Below are 17946 nucleotides of genomic sequence, written 5' to 3'. Positions count from 1 at the left end.
TTGACATATTTAGGCTAAACTTCACACAGCAAACTAAGCAAAGAAATTACACTCGAGCCAATAAAGGAGTAAATATTGTAATCCAAGAAAGATTTTTGGTTTTCATGACTTAAAACATTAATGCTAAAATGTTAATTTGAGAAGAAATGTATCTTCTACAATTAAAGTGCTTCCTCTTGGACCTCATCTCCCTTTCAAATCACCAAAATTGACATTATGCAAGTCTAACAAATGTTTCTTACTTTAATACTTGCCCCTGAAATACTCATAATATACTCACAAAGTTTAAAGAATTACAATGTTTAAGCAGGACTTAGAAGCTGCTGATGGTGTTGTCCAGTGATGCAAATACCAAAGCAAGTCCACATATGCATGCAGACACACAAGACACACAGCTACCCTTTGTTCCTGACTGGTTTTTTACTCCCAGCCTCAGCAATGAACATGCCACTACAGTGTGTTGTTAGAGGCTGCAAGCATTAGGGCATATTTTTACTAATGCTTTATATAACAGATTTTTAAAACTATATTTAAATGTGGTCTTAAAGAAAGAACGCACATTGGAACATGAGTAAGGTGTTTTGCCATTTATTTCAAGCACCTCCTTTCCACAAAATACAAGAACCACAGCCCTCTAAGAGAAAGCAATATGAGCAAAGAAATAGGCTTGCCCTTTCAAGCTGTCATATACACAAGATTTCTTTTCTTCTAATTTCAGGCACAGTAGTGTTTCAGCATTAACAGCTTCACATGATTCAACAGAGCCCAAAGGAACACACGAGGCACACAGATTGGTACATGGGCACTGTTTCAATACATATTGTGGCACCTTTAACTCCAAACTAAAAAACTCTCTAAAACTCTAACTAAAAAATAATAAAATAATAAAAAAAATATTTGTACCAGAGCAACATTACCTGCTTATGACCTCAAGTATCCAGTTTTTGGAATGCAACTACATTTTCTGCAGCACACTGAGGGCGGGAAGTCACAGTACACTCATTGTAAGACACGGCTTTAATCAAAATAGAAAGCCATGAATGGGGTTTGACAGCAGGGGAATCCCCTTGCTTTTTACTGCTATTTATAACTGAAGGCAAGTAAGGTCATTTCCAATTTAACAGGCAGTTCTTAAAGCAACTTTTTCTGCAGGGAAGGGATAAAAATGAAAGGTACAAGTATTCCAAACCAAACATTCTTAGGTTTCATCTGCCAGCAGGACACTCTGACCATTTCTACAACACAAATAAAAGTCAACATTTAGTGTTCTGTGTAGAACATTTATTTTATGCCAAGTGCAGTGAACTTAAAAGTACCTGGCACTGAAATAAGGAGTAAACAAGGAAAATTAATAGTAGCTTTCCCACAGCTTTTCAGCTGAAAGAAAGTCTAGATTTTGCATTGGTTGGGCTCATTTGACAATTTGGTTTGGCTGCAAATCTGCTCCATCAAGCAGACTTCACTCCTCAGAAAGAATTTCTTTCAAAAGGAATTTCCAGTTTCTAGCTCAACCCAAAAGAAGTGTGGAAGTTGATAAACATCATTATTTGCTTTCACACAATGATACAAAAAGTATTTTTACAAAATGTGTACAAAAGACACAGAATGAAAATGTGTACAAAAACCACAGAATTAATTAAAACTTCTGTCCCACTGTTAGGCAGAATCTCTCCTAACACTCTCTAACTCACTGAAATTTAAAATAATGAACATAAGAATGCTTTCAAATTTTGGAAGTTGAGGAGAACACTGGAAGTCAACTAAGTCTTCTGCTAATACATTGCCCAAATAATTTTCTGATCCATCTCTATCAAGCAGATAGACATTGTACTACTTAAGCTGCTGATTTCAGGAAAAATTGAAGTTTGGGGCCAGCAGTGTAGTTAATCTCATCAGGAAGCTCATTTGGGCCAGGAATTCATCACAACCACAACAATCAGTGGAGAACTCTGCACTCTTTGATCACCTGAAGTAGGAAACAGTTTTTGAAACCATGTTTATCAGAGTACTTAATACAGAAAACTGATGAGAACTCTGTTCTTCAAAGCTGGCACAAGAAGTTTCACTCCTGATGAAAGGCTGTCATAAACTAACAGCATATCAATATAACTTTCCTTGGAATGAAACAAAAGGGTTTCCAGAACAAAATGCATATGAAATTATACTACTGGTTGATGAGATTCTCTTTCAAACACAGCTCCAAAGTCAAACCCAGATTAGGGGTCAGGAAGCTTGACATTAGTTGAATTAACATCCTCTTGTGGAGTGTTAACATGCCCCAAGTCTTTCAAAAACTGTACTTAAAGGATGAGAAGTGACCCAGCATCTGCAGCTCCACAGCATTTCCCATGTGCACACACTGCATGCCACACCCACAGCAGGGCAGATTCCTCCCTGCTCTGCAAACAACTGCTGCATGTCTAAATCCCACCCCTTAACCTGCTGTGACTGCAGGGTTTATGCAAGGTTCAATAAACATCAGTGCATGAATAAGATCCCTATTTTCACACAGAATAGAAATCTGAGAAGAACACAGCATTAATGACAATTGCTCACTATGGATGATGTGCTTTGTGATGCTGGAATGAAGTTAAGTTTGTGACCTGATAACAAACACTTCTTGCCAGATTTGGAATTAGATATTTGTTGCCAAACATATCCCACACTTAAAAACAAGGGTTCTCTTTAGTGTTAGCAACTAGAAAATTTTCCCTATTAAGAGCAGCTGAGGAGGAACCAAAGAAAAGCAAGTGTCGGTCCTGTAACCTGACAACCCTCAAACAAAGAGCTGCTTCTTACAGAGAGCAAGTGGTAGCTGGACACAGGAAATTACTTTTATGGTATTTATCCCAAGTGTTGAAACCCAAGCCCTGCTAGAGGGACACGTTTTCCCCAAAGTCTTAATTTTAATAAAATAGGATTACCTCTTTACAAAATAGAAAGATGGGATACTGACTTCCAGCAATGGGTAGAGCAATGAGGGTTTGCTATGCAGACAGATACTCACCTTCTAAGGAATGACCCCTTTACTGTCACAGGCTGTTCAATATGCAGCTGCTAAGTATTTCAGTAATACTTCCCATAGCAGCACTTTGAGGGAAAAAAATGCCCAAAAAGCTGGGGTATGGGGTGGGGGAGTAAGGCAGCACAAATTCAAGAACCAAATCAAATAATCAAGATTGAAGAAGCTTAGTTTAGAGTTTTAGGATAAAGAATAATCCAAGAGACTGGATCTATTTTAACTTTAAGAATGCATAATATTTACAGCACACCAAAACGGGCTGCTCACATTCCAGGTGCAAGCTGCTGAGCAAGATCTTTCCACTTTCTCTATTTGGCCATTAGAAACAAACAAGTAACTTAAAATCATGCACTTAATAGTTCATCTTAGTTTTAATTTTAAGCAAACTTACAACTTATCAAATCCTAAACAAGGCACAAGTAGAGAGCAAGCCACAATCTGAAAACCTATTCACAAATTCTTCAAGCTGAAGTGTTATTAATGCTTAGAAAGCTGGAATAAAATTAAGTTACACATCATTGCAAGTTAGGGTCAGTTAAAACACTGAGTACAAAAAGATAAATGTATCCCTGGGGAACTGGAGCATTTTTGACTTCCCTGAATTGCTGCCAATTTTTTTGATTTTTAATAATGTCATAATTGGAATATTTTCCCTGAAAAAATATATGCTTTTGCAAATTAAGAAAAGACTTTTCACACTACTAATACTGGCGTGCAACATCCATTCCCTGAGCTTCTCAAGTATCATCAGAATATTGCCACTCAGATTTATTATTTCCATCATGCTCAGTGAGTATATGAAATATTATTAGAGAATGGCATAAGAAAGAAAGGGTAGAGGGATGTAAGTTTAATAAAGCTTCAAACTCAAGCTGTAGGTCAGAACATGCCTCCAAAGTCAGTATTTCAAATTAAATTTTCAAATCCAAACTTGACATCTCAGGAACTCCATTTGCTGTGACACATCAAGTTACTTTCCCCTTGCCCATCAAGGTTTCTGCCTTTACCTTTGACAGAGCAATTACATGCCTGTAATGCTTCTGAGAAGGGTAAAATCCTGATTGTTCAGCCATGCCTTCATATGCAATGCAAGGAAAAAAACCATTCCCCCAGGCTCTCTCTGCAAATTGCAGTTTGTGGCTGAAGCTGAGCCCTTCTGCTGTAACGTGCATACCCACAGCACACATGACAGCCAAGAGCCACAGAGCCCGCTGGGGAGCCCATGCTGTGGGAACGGATCAGATGACAGGAGAACTCTGCCTCCAACTAGCAAACCCATTCTTCTCCAAAAGATAATGCAGAAACAAAAATGGATCCCGGTAATTTATTGATACTGGATATGTTACTCCATTCTATGTGAGAGAACAGTTCAGATTTCGATTCAATGTCTAGACACTTTGTCACTGAAGCATAAAGACTGGCCCTTGTCTCTGACTCACAATAACTATGCTAAACCACTCAAAATCAATACCATGTACTCCTGGGTCTATTTATCCTTCCAAAGTCAAACAAACCATCTTGAAGTTACATTATTTTCACTTTTCAAAATGAAAGTATATTTATTCTTTCTGACCACCAGCACTAAGTAAGTGAATCTATTTAGATGTGAGGGTTGAATTATAGTAAGTAATCAACTGCCAAAGCCACAGGCTGTATTTATACTCATTTAGACAGATGTGACACATCATGTATGTGCTTATTTTACAGACACATTCCCTCAGAGATGTTACTCCCCATCCTCAGATTTCAATAGTGCTTCAATGATTTTGACTCATGCCTCTGTGTATAACTACCTGAAAATCTGGGTTCAGTAAATTAGAAGATATCAAGTATGTACAACAGAAAGCACAATTTCACTATTAATAACTTACATTGTCTCCAAGTGTAGTAAGTGTCATACAGCAAGCTTATTATTTTGACACTTTATGGAGGCAGCCCAGAGTACTATTTATAGTATATAAATTTTTCTGAAGTAATTTGTAAAGTAAAACTCATCTCTGTAGACCTCCCAAAGGTTTCCTATTGTTTTTTTTACTTGCTCACTACCACAGTCTCTCTCATAATTACAAACATGGGGTTTATATTCTATATTGTATATAGTTTTCTATACTGCCTGAAGAAACAGCTTTTCCACTGTAAGCCTAAACTCATAGGGCCTAGGAGCAACCTAGAGCCCTAGGAAGTCAAATATTACTTCCTTAGTTTTCAAGATCCCATGGTCACCATGCAGACCTAAACTATTACTTGCTCAATTTCACATTTCCAGCTTGTATGTCTGTTAAGAGCACCTTGAAAAACAAAGCAGTCTCACAGGTATCTCAGCAGGACAAGAATGTGGAACAACTGCTCAGAAAATGCAATCAGCTGGTTCAATGTGAGAAGGTATTTAACATTAACACATACCTCATAGAGATCTAGAAAGTGGGCAAACCTCTTCTGCCTACACGTTGCTTTATGTAGGACTCAACCTAAATTCCTATGTATTTAAAATCATTAAGCAGATGCTAAAGCAGGACAACAGAGAATGCATGGGAAAAGGAGAGTATGTGTGAGAAAACAAGATGTTTTTTCAATTCAAGGATTTCAAAGCTGAGCTATTGGGAACTACCTTTTCTCGACTACCTGCCTTTTGCCTACGTTATTTTCTCTCAAAAATACTCAACACTGCTCCTTTGTTAAGTTGCAGGAAACAACTATTGCAAGTCTTGCCACCAAACAAGCCAAGAACAGACATTTAGAAACCACCAGTATAAACAAATTAGGTTGCAGTACCCTGCTGACTTTGCCACAGAATCTCAGAACAGTTCAACATACCAAGTTATTTCTTCCAGCTCAAACAATCAGACTCTTCTGAAATAAATACCTGCTTTGAGGGTTTTAGTTCCTTACTCATTCCACTAGGAAAATACAGCACTGCATTATTAATTTCCAGTGTAATGCCTATGTTAGAGAACCCTAAGCACAGTCAGTCTTCATTCCCCTCCAGTGAGATATCAGCTACTGGCCACCGTGTGTGGAACAGGTCATTTAAAGCTTTGCACAATAGAGAAGTATTATTTGACAAAGCAGGTAACAAAAGGATGATGGAACTGCACAAGATCTTTTCTAAATCCCCTCTTTAGTTAACTATTAGTCAGGATTTCTGCCCTCCATATATCACTAGAGCTTTTTTGCTGAAGACAGGTTCCTTGTTAACAACCTCTTGCACATCTAGACTGTGGGACTTGCACCAAGATCTGCATCCCACTTGAGTTTCATTTCACTGTTCCCAGGACATCCACTATGGAACCAGAGTATGCCTAACAATGACCCAGATCCACCTGTTTGCATTCTCCACCAAGCCTTAATAGTGGGTTTTTTCACGCAAATGGCTCATTTTAACCCCATTTTGCATCGCATGCATTGTGGAGAAAGAGCTGCTTTCAAGCCAGCACTCCCTAACAACAAGAACTCTAAGAGAGAAGCCCAGGCCTGTCCTACTTGCCCCAACTCCTCCAACCCATGTGCAGCTGTTTCACTACCCAATGGTCATTCACACCAACCAAAATATAAGATTGTCTCCTGATGCTTCAAAAGGCAGCACTCCAATAGCTACTGACAAGATGACAAGATAGTCATACTCTTCAGGCAAGCCTGATCATACAAATACTAGGCTTTCATTAGCTTCTTACTTATAAAGAAGTATTTTCCTATTGCATATCCCATGAATGTTTCCAGAAGAAAACTTTTCTAATTCTAAGCTACTTGGAGATATCTAAAGTATGAATTGCTTAGATTCAAATGGCAACTCCAAACAAGCACAAGTATTTCAAGCACCTGTAGACAGACTTACCAGGAAGAAACAAAATTTCTACTAAACACTAAAGGCCCAGAAGACAAATTTCACTTGCACAAGTCCCCAGCACCCTGATTCACTCATCACATCTCATGAGAGTTAAATCTCATTGAATACATATAAAGAAAAATAAAAGTAAGCTAACTTAGAGAGTTCTTACAGAACAAGTCAAATTCAGAAGGAAATCGCAAAACTATTGAAGACATCAGAATAAATGTTGATACAAAATACAGCTGTTCTGTAAGGTCTGTTTTTGTGATGACACAGTTGCTTTCTGCATCTGGTCATAACACAGAGTATTTGACAAGCAGTAATATAGTTCTGGTTAAAAAAATGAGAGGTAAACATGAAGCAAGAAATTTGGAATGAGTATATAGTATGAGTATATAGTCCAGAAAACAAAACAAAATTAGTCAATACATACTACTAGAAATCTTCAGTCTTTACAAAGCTGTAACTATAGTTTGCAGGTTTTTAAAATGCTTTTATTTTTTTTCTTTCTATTCTATCATTTTCTGTCTTCATTCTACATGTCTTCCTTTGCTTCTAAGTGTCTTGCAAACAACTTTTTAAAAACAACTCCCTGGCATTATCTTCTTTTTTCACCCAAAACACAATTATCTGCAATCCCACCTTGCTTTTGCATCTTCTTCAGTGGCTAAAATCGTATTTCACTCCTGGGCAGCTACAGAAAGAAGAGCTGTACATGAAAAGATACACTTTTTGGGTGGGTACCAAGACAGTACCGGTGCTTGATAGCAGATGTTTTGCAGGTACTTGGAATTTATCTGCTGTAGCCTCAGGCAGGATGGTAACTACACTATGTTGGCTGCTATAAGCAAACTAGAATAATTGCTATCCCTTCTTACAAGTCCCCAGATGCAAAGAAAAACCAAACCCAACAAAATTCACCAAAACAAAACTTCCATTATTTAGGAATGCTTATTTCTACAAGTTTAACTGGCACAGCCTAAGCCCACAATTCACAAAGGAATGCTTATGGAAATTTGCATACTGTCACAACACATGTGAACCACGGAACTAAATACCCTATTTTCAAGTATGGTAACATGAGACAAATGAAGGCAAGGAATTCTAACCAGGGAAACACACAAATGGTTTAGGGCCTTTAGGGCCCTCTACAGCTGCAAATCTTGCTAAAATCACCTCTGATCCTGAAGACTCTGGAGTGTTATTACACCAGATACGCAGATGCCAAGACAGATCTTCCTTTTGCTTCAAAATCCATATGCAATAACTGACTTCCTATTCTCAGCAAAAGCCACTTGTCACACACATTGAGATAAAATCAACAATCTAATCAGATCTGATAAAAAGTTGGCCAAAAAAATTGGAATTATGCTAACTATTTGAAATATGGATTTACATCCACCACCATTAACAATTAACCATTAACTAAATACACGTTTTGCCCTGAGATATTAGATAATGATAATACGAAGCCATCATGATTAACAAGACATTTAAAGATTGAATACCCAGTGAGGTGAGGACAAATCTTTACAATTTCAAGTCATGTGATACTTAATATAGTAATTCACTTAAAAAAACCCCAACCATCTGAACTTAATAGCAAATCTTCAAAAGCCTTTTTTAAGGTTTCTTACTTTACAGCAGAAGAGACAAAGGCATATATCATTGGGGAAGCATTTGGACTTCCTACTGCAGTAAGAAATGGCTGAAATGATAACATAGAAGACAATACGACATTCCTTTGTCATCAAATACTGCAGCAAAACTCACAGAAAACAGCTGAAGATTTGAGAAAACAAGTATTAGAAGAAATTATGCAGTGTGGGAGGTGTGTTACTCTGTTGGCTGACCTTACAGATGTTCCTTACATGCCTCCTCTCGGGGTATCTGTTGGATTTCTCCAGCAGTGAAATACACTGGGAATTTCTCTTTTGCCAGTCATTCCAGAAACCATGGATCACAGTAGACTCAATAGTAAATTATTTCTTTAACAGAAACAATGTTTTACGAGAAAACTGTGCAAGTGTACACTTATGTGATTTTACATGTAACCTTTACACTGGAATCCTTTGATTTTTTTATTCCAGTTAAAGCAGTCACTCCATAACCACACATGAAATTCATTTACTGCATCATTCATAGATAAACTAACACAGCAATGCCGAAGGCAGAAGTACACCAAGTGCTACAGGATGTCATTGATTATACAATTTTATACAAATAAGGTGTTCAAGCAGAAGCATACCTTGTAACAAAATGGGGAGTGACCATGAAATTCATATTCCCACAGTAACTTTTGCTAGTTATCTTGTGGCAAAGGGCTTAAAAGAGTTGTCAAACTTGACACATAGTGAGTTTTTTCCTACAAAGGCAACTGTTCAAAACTGGTTGATCTACTCTATGATGACAAGGGGCTGTCAGCATTATCCTGCCTACCAGATATTTTCAAATAAATACACACCTAAGGTGTCCCTTCAAGGTGAAGCTGACATTTTAACAGCGTACAAGAGAGTAACTGTTTTCCAGGAGAAACTCGCTTTACAATGACCATTTAGAAAAGAGTTGTTTGGAAATGTTTCCACTGAAAAAAACTTCAAAAGCTGTACATAATTTCCTAAACTTTAAAATATTTTTTAAAACCACAACACTGTTTAAAAGTCTTCCAAAAGAAGAACTACAGGAACAGAGAAGAATGCAACATCTTCCCATTAGTCTGCATGAACTTAGTGACATCAGGGAAGGTGGAACATTAATAGATGAATCCCAAGAAGAATCTCTGCATAGTTATCATATGGAAGTGGAAAATTAGTATTATTTAGTAAGCACAACCAACAATGTGCTTTTTCCACTTGGATCCGTCTTTGTGAGGCATCTTATTTAGCTAGGAAAGTCATTAAAACCAAGTATTGAAATAAACTGAACCTAGAAATGGACCTTAAAATGGCTGTATACAAGTGATGAACCAACATTTTAAAAAAAATTTAGAGAGGCATGTTCAATCATATAGCTCTCACTAAATTATTCCTTAATGAAAGCAAAAAAGGGTTTTGTTAAAAAATAAAACACATTTTCTAACTATTTGTCTTCTTTATTAATTTCATTTTTTTTGGTGTATGTTCTGAAATGTGTATAATAGTAACAGAGTAGTATGTGTGCAAATTTATACATAATACATATATGTGCTCACAAATCTTTTACTGATAAGGGTGTGAGATCAAAAAAAAATATTTCAAAACCATTGCTTTAAATGACCCAGTAGACTGGCAATATTAGCCCAGAGAAGTTAAGGCAATGGCTGATTATACTGAGATCCACATGGAAAACAGTGCTTTCATTTTACTTTTCAACATAAAGTACTTGAGGATTTTTTCCTCATACACAGATGGCATTTGTAATGCTTCAAACTGCAATTTACCCCTGAAAAAGAATGATAATAGCATTGAGGCAGGAACACATTGTTCCCACACAGATATTCACACTCATTACTGAGCCACTCTCACAGCCTGGCCTCCCAGTTGCTCCCATCCTGGTCTGCTTGGTTCCTCAGGCCACATCTCCCCTTCCTGCTGCTTGCAGGCTTCCTTCATCTGTGCTGAATAACTTCCAAATGCATAACTTGCTCACCTTAACCACACACTTGTACCACAATCAAGGGGTTTTTCTGCCTCATCTCTTCATCACTAAAAGCCCTGCCATTCCCTTGGGAGTGGTATTACAGAGTCAGCTCAAGCTCTGACATGAAAACTCTAAAAATAAATGAAATAATGAAAACTCTGGCTAGGACAGAGAACAAATTTTCACACTCATACACCACCTGTGATCTATTTGAACTGACCCCCTACATATCCAGGTCCACTACATACAAAGGCCTCAAACAAAACTCATGAGCTCCCCTGCAAGCCCTCTTCAATGTCTGGATTTGTTCTGTACTTCATCTGTAGTCTGGTCTGCCCAAGCTCATGAGACAAAGTTAACTACCCTCTCTGCACAGGTTTTAGTTTTCAGTACACACACCTACACTAATCAGCTGGTTTTAAGTTTCATTGGTACCACAGTGCAGCTGAACAGAAAACCCAGCAAACAACCAGGCCTATCTGGACCTTACTCACAACTGCAAACACAGCCACTGATTTTTTAAAATTTTTTAATTAAAAAAACCCAAATATTCCTCAGGTACATACTAAAACATCTGAGGTTCTTGCCTGGGGTCTGTACATCCTCAGCTATTGCACATAACACTTCCAAAGAGTAGCTTAAACATCACAGCAGAGTGATCTCATTTTCCACAGCCTTTGCTTTTTTTCAACTGAAGCTGGACATTGATCTGTTCCTCCCTGTAGCAGTGCCTTTGGTGATACCCTGACCCAGGAGACACCACTGCCTCCTTTTGCTTGACCCTGCATGCTGCCTGTGCAGTAGTGACTCCCACTCAGCCCTTTCCCCAGGGAGCTCTGACACAACCTTGTCAACAGATGTGTCCTTATACCACAACAAAAAAATCATCTAAGAAAATCTTTCAGTCACAAATGATAAAGAATTACAAGAACTGCAAGCTACAGTGAACTGAAATATTCTAGTTGAGCTTCCTTATTTCATGTTAGAATCAGAAGCACAGAGTGTGTGCCCTTATCTTTGATACCTGGCTCTGACATCCAAGAAAACACTGAATTTCACATAACACCATGGAGACAACTGTTAAATAGACAAACTAAGAGTTTGTGTAAGTTAGAGAGTTTTCTTAAGTCACTGGGTGAGAAAGTTTAAGGTGTAAGCTAATTTAGAAAATAAGAGGCAAGATGGAGGAATTAGGGTGTTGTCCTTTTTCCTTCTTCTTCTAGAGGTTTTTGTGTAATAATAAGTCATTGGATAGAGAATGCCACAGTGCAGTTCACAGGTGTCAGGTCATTGGGTCAAGAAATACAATTTACTTGGCATTTGTTAATTGGCTAAATCGACATATAAAAAACTTTGAAGAAATGTCTTTGTTAGCCATTTTGCACCTTTCTATCTTAGTGCACATAACTCCTTGTACCTTTAGATAAAAGAAGAATAAACAACCAAGTCCAAACAAGAGAAAACTGCCTCTCTCACATCAATCTTCAGTCCAAGGGGGAAAAAGAACCAAACCACAAATGTCCCATCAGGACAATTTCATTTATTCATCTATTCTTTTATAGGCCCACTGCTAAATTTTGATTCTGTCATGGTATCTAAGCATATTTATTGTGTCTAAGGATTATGCCCATAAGTCCTACACCATCACATTCCTGACACCACCTCTCCTACTGTCATAGGTCTTTGCTTAAACAGGCCCCATCCCTTCTGTCAGACATTGATAACCTGTTTTTCCTGAGGCTGCTCTGTCTGCCAAGTGCCACTTTGCCATTTCTTGCAACAGCACTTGGCACATGTCAATTGAACAAAGGTAAAAGGTACTCACTGTAAATTACTTTAAGCCTAATTACTGTTTCCAGCTGTACAAATTCAAGACAGCAATTTTTGGAACTGTTTTATGCTTATATTTATGTCAACAATACACGAAGTTTAAATTTCTCATTCCAGAAAAATCAGAATTTTCCCACTACTACAGAACATGACTGAAACCAAACCACAGGATAGGCTGGACTTGAGGTCACTGAGACAAAGAGTTACTTACCACATTACAGATTTTAACTCTCAGGAAAGGTAAAGACAGATCATTATATGAAAATAAATATGCAATAAGAAAAGGATTATACAGCTGAAGACCTTTTTAAGCTGAATGAACAATGCCATTGTTTAAGAGGTTCTCGCACCACTGCACTGAATACTTCAGAAAAAACACTAAACTCTTCAACATATTAGAGCAACAAATCTACCACAGCTGGCAAATGTAAATTGTTATTCAACTCAAAAAAGTAATCAGCCCATTAGTACCATTGATTCTTTATCACCACAATTGTTAGTTGCTGTGAGTTAGAAGACTGAGTCTCCTGCTTGCTCCTGGGCTATATGTCACATTTTTAGGAAAACAAGAAATTTCAGCCTTACAAAAGTTGCCATAAAAACACAAGGTTCATTTACAATTTTCTTCAGCCCATATTTTCTTCCTGCTGCCCTAACACAGAAAGATGAGCTACCTACTGAGAATGAAAGGAAGGCAGTTTCAAGTGCCAGCCTGGCCCATCATGGCAGGAAATCCACCAGTAGCTGCCAAGTAAAGGCACTACAAGTCAGCACTGTAATACTGTAAAGATATTTTAAGACAAGACTTACTGTTGTATAGTCACCCTCACCTTGTGAAGTCAGTCAGTGCATTTTCTAGCTTTATGAAGATGCTTGAGTAAAAAGGTGCTGGAACTTTGAGAATCGAGGGGGTGGATCTCTGGGGATGAAATTCCAGCTTGCAGCTGGAAGTGGAAAATATCAAAATGTTATCACAATTGCTTCAAGTATGCAGGCTAATTCAAACTCAATTCCAAGATAAGCATGTGTGCACATAGCACACCCAGGGAAATGGTTCTCTGACTACTGTGAAATGGGTTTTCAGCAGCATTAGCAGGGGCAGAAAGCTACAAAATTCATTGTACACAGTTAAAAGTCTGGTGATAAAACTAAACACAGAGCTCTTTACCATGTTCTCATCCTCAAGCAAACCAGCCTCACTCCAAAGGTGGAACTTCCCTGCACCCAGAGACAAAAGGCACAAATCTCTAAACACAAATCAAACCCAGGACTGCACCACATGCTGTGGATCAGCACTTACACATCTAAGGAGCTCAGGGTACCTTCAAGGCATTCTTTGTGTAAAAGGGATAGTCTTTTTAATCACAACAGTAAAAATAAAGTATAAAAGAGCTTAAGACGCAGCATGATGTCCATAATCATAATCTCATCCATGGAGTTGCAAAACCCTAGATTATTTTGTTTAATATAGCCTCTGGAAGTTGTAAGATAAACTACTCTGAAAAAACTCTCTGCTTTATCATTTGCATCTCCTTTGGCCCAAAATTTTTGCAGTTCAATTTACAGTGTATTTTTATAGCCATATGTGGTCAAAAGCAGAACTCTGGAAGCAAAAACCTGCATTCTCCTTCAGGATTACCTGAAACTGCAATTTCCACCTCCATTTGTCCCAACTGAAACACTAAAATCCGAAAGTAAACAAACGAAATGTAACACTGCTTTATTAAGACAGCCTCCCCCCATTTGCAACAGCACCCAGCATTTTGCTTGCTGTTCTCAATTTGCATCAGCATTCTATTGTATGTAGAAACATGCATAAGCAGACTTGCCAAAAATTTTAAAGATTCAACAGCAGGGAGGAGAAAAGAATTTCTGAAAGTTGGTACAATGGTCTATAAAGACATTCACACTTCTTACCTAATTAGGGCCTGGTGCAAAGGCAGCATCTGGGTAACACTGCTTAGGAAGAAACTCTGTATAATAAAAAAAAAATAAGAAAGAAAAAAGAAAATCAAGATGTCTACACATTTGGCAGTTTACCAAAATTTCCAAAGGTCAGATAGGACTGGCAGCTGAGACTCAAATGGTATTTTCAGTACTATAATGCTAAAATTATGGACTGGGGGAATACTTCAAAAAATGGTATTGCTCATATTTCATAGATATACCATGCTGATATCCCAACAGTTATCGGACACTACATTGCCACAAAAAGGAATGGAGGTGAAATGTTTGAACTACTGTCTAGTAATTAATTAATCTAATTAAGTACTGCCAGTTTTGCAAGCCATCTAGACTGCATTTGCACAGGTATAATGGATACATATCATATAGGCAAGCATATAAAGTGACAATCCAAATATTAATGCCTCAGAGTATCCTTGCTATGTGGAGCCAAATTTTTGTAGAAACAATACGAAATGAAAGAAAGTTCTCTCAGCAAAACTTCTAAGTCATCATGCAGTTCAAGCCATGCCACAGTTAGACAGTTCTTTCAAGCCTACTCCTCCCATTCCAAAATAAGACTTGATTCTACTGTAGTGGTGTTTTGCAGTGATAGTTTTATTTATAACTGTAGATGGATTTCCTAATATAAGTAGAATTCAGTCATTGCACTAGCTGGCAAATGATGAAAGAAGTCTAAGTGAAACTGTGAAACAAGCCAAGCTCAGACTAAAGTTCCTTAATCCTTTGCAGTTCAAATGGAAGTTCATCTTTCTCAATATTGTCTACCTTTAACCATCCATCCATCACATGTACCACAAAACCTCTCGCCCTCTCAGGCACTACTACAGTGCAATGGCAGTGTTTCAAATCAACTTAAATTAGGCTGTACTACATTCCATTACATGATATCATGCAACAGATGTTACTCTAAAAACACACAGGACAATTATTCAGGATAAACTCCTGTAATCTGAATGGTAAAATGAATGGGTATCCCATATGAAATGGCTGTAGACTTTATCTAACTTTATACTGAGATTCTTGAACTGATTCTGAGAACTTGAATATTATTCAAGTTTGCCACAGTTAACCCACTGAGATTGGCAACCAGAAATAAGCAGCATTCTTATCTTACATAAACTCAGTAATATTGTCATGAATAGATAAGCTAGAATTCCACTTAACCCCTTAGTTCTGCAGTGACCAGTGTGTTAAACAAGGCATTAGGAAACACAAATGAAATGCACTTCCAAGAAGCGAGAGACACTCCCCCTCCCTCCTCAGCTGTGTGGTAACCTTGAATCTCCTTAGAAAATATCACATTATGAAAATTAAAGCAGGAATGGTAGTTGAGCCAACTTCACTCACAGTTAACTTGTCTAACAGCTATTCTGTTGGAAGTATGGCTGACCATCAGACCATGGAGATATGAAAGCTTTTCATTTACTGCCATTTGTAAGGTAATCTTAATAACACTGGCAGCTAGCATTCCTACTTAAAACATCCTGCCATAAACATACAAATAAGTCACGTTTTACAGAAGAGCAATCTCAGAGATGTCATAGGGACATTGTTCCATAGCCATTGGGCTCTTCTGAGAATGCAGAATTCCTCAACACCTCTAAGTGACATACTTCCAAACCCAGAACTGCCTTAAAATTTAATATGGCTCAAACTTCGCTCCAAAATGTAGGTCTACGAACCACAATTTAAAAATATTCGGAGGGAAGTGGACAACTGTTTAATCTGACAAGAGAGGTTTTTACAATGAATGAACATTTCCACAATCTCTCTAACTAGACATCATAGCAGCATTTTAACACGCAAAAAGCCTAAAAAACCTGCAAAGGCTGGTCAGCAGCACAAAAGCGCTACAGCAGGTGAGCATAAAGCCAGCAGGAAGGTGTTCCCACTCAGTGACACTGCGCCGGGGCTCTCCAGACACCCGAGGCAAGACCGCACGCAGAGACAGATCTGTGCTAGGAGGGCACGGGAGCAACAGAGGTATCACAACACACAGGCGGACCGCAGCCCGGGACAGCCCCGGTGCAGGCACACAACGCCGCCTCGCCCAAGGGAGGTTTTGCGCTTTGCCGAGCCCTGGACACGAAGCCTCACAAGGGCAGGTAGCCCGGAGGCGCTGGATCCCCGCAGCCGCCCAGCCAGCCCCGGCTGCACCGCGGCCGCGTCCTGCCCTCCCCTGCCCTGCGGGAGCCCCGGGGGGAGCGCCCTGCGAGCCGCTCTCAGCCCGGCCCGCTCCACCGCTGCCGTGGGAAGATGCGGACACACACACAGCCATGAGATCCACGCGTATGCAGACGCGGCAGGATCGTCCTTGGGAGGTCGTCACTTCGCCGCGTATTGCCGAGACGTTTTCCCTACATCGTGCTGGCCGATAGCGCCCTGCGGCGAACAGCTCCGTTCTGCGGGCAATCCCACCTCCGACTCGGCCACGCCACGCTCCCCCAGCCGTGATGCGAGGAGCCGGCCGCCCCAGCACCTGCCCCCTAGTGCAGCCCTACACGGCCCAGAGAAATCCCGACACACCGCTGTTTCCCTCTCGTCCCAGCTCGGCTCCCAGCGAACGATAGGTGAGCCGAGGCCGCTCTCCCCTGCCCGGGGCTCAGCCCGCACGGCACTGGGCCGGCCTGTTGCTATCCTCCCTGGAAGCGGCAACTTGTTGTTCGGGCAGCGCTGCCCGCGGGCGAGCCCGTTCGGGAGAGGCAGGCAGCGGCGAGCAGCGGGTGCCGCCGCTCGGAGCAGCCGGCACCGAGAGCCCCTCAGCAGCCGAGCGCCTCCGCGTTCCCGCCGCTCAGCCCCGCGCCGAGCCTCCCCCGCCCCGGCGGCTCCGCGCACGCCACACGCTCTATGCGGTGTGCAGCGGCGGGGCAGGACGAGGGTCCCCGCGGGCTCCTGACGGGAACGCTCTTACTGTGGCATTGCGGAGCGCCTTATCCCCGCCGCTCTCTCGCTTCCGTCCTTCCCCCCGCTCGCCGCTTGCCCGCTCCGTCGCCGCCGCCACCCGCAGCTGCCGCGGCTGCGGAGTCCAGGCGCAGACCCCCGGCGGGGAGGGCAGGAAGCGCGTCATCACTCCGGGCCGCTCCACCGCCCTCCGCCCGGCCCGGCCCGGCCCGGCCGGCTGTGAGGGAGCCGCAGCTCGGGCCCCCCGCCCCGGGAGCCGCGGGGCACGGTCCGCCTCAGCTGAGGGCTCGGACAGCCATCCGCAGCGCCCGCCGAGCGCCCTGCCAAGCGCTCACAACTCACGGAATCCCCGGAATTGGAAAGGACCACTGACGTAATCGAGCTCCGATTCAGGACCGAACGCTACCTTGTCAGACCGCGGCACTGAGTGGTGCCAGACGTTTCTTGAACGTCTCTAGAGATGGTGGCTCCACCACCTCCCTGCGCCGCCACTTTCCATCTTTATTCACCCTCTCGACGTAGAAATTCCTCCTCATGTCCAACCGAAGCCTCCCCCGGCATAGTTTAACACTGTGTCCTCTTGTCCTATTACTGGTTGCCTGGGAAAAGAAGCCAAGCCCCACCTGGCTACAGCCTCCTTTCAGGGAATCGTGAACAGTGATAAAGTCACACCTGAGCCTCCTCCAGGCTAAATACCCTCAGCAGTTCCTCGCAGCACCTGTGCTCCAGACCTTCCCCAGCGCTATTTCCCTTCTCTGGACCCATCCCATCACCTCACTGT

The 17946-nt window shown here is 40.9% G+C and overlaps 1 protein-coding gene across 6 annotated transcripts in view; it reads right to left on the bottom strand.

The window, feature by feature from the left end:
* The window catches only part of TLN2 (talin 2), a 132286-nt gene extending 114666 nt beyond the window's left edge, over nt 1–17620 (bottom strand). For 3 of the 6 annotated variants that reach the window (XM_058846572.1, XM_058846574.1, XM_058846573.1), the window contains exons 1-3: nt 17176–17614; nt 14214–14269; nt 13127–13240 (exon numbers count right to left, since the gene is read on the bottom strand). The gene's annotated coding sequence lies outside the window, so the exon portion shown is untranslated. Of the gene's footprint in view, nt 1–917; nt 978–13126; nt 13241–14213; nt 14270–17175 lie in introns of those variants that run through there. The other 3 variants (XM_058846577.1, XM_058846575.1, XM_058846576.1) reach the window with 3 other exon arrangements.
* Between the last annotated feature and the right edge of the window lie 326 nt (nt 17621–17946).

The sequence above is a fragment of the Poecile atricapillus genome, chromosome 11 (genome assembly GCF_030490865.1).
Source record: "Poecile atricapillus isolate bPoeAtr1 chromosome 11, bPoeAtr1.hap1, whole genome shotgun sequence".
NCBI lineage: Eukaryota > Metazoa > Chordata > Aves > Passeriformes > Paridae > Poecile > Poecile atricapillus.
The sequence above is the reverse complement of the archived record's forward strand: the minus strand, read 5'-3'. Positions and strand labels throughout refer to the sequence as shown.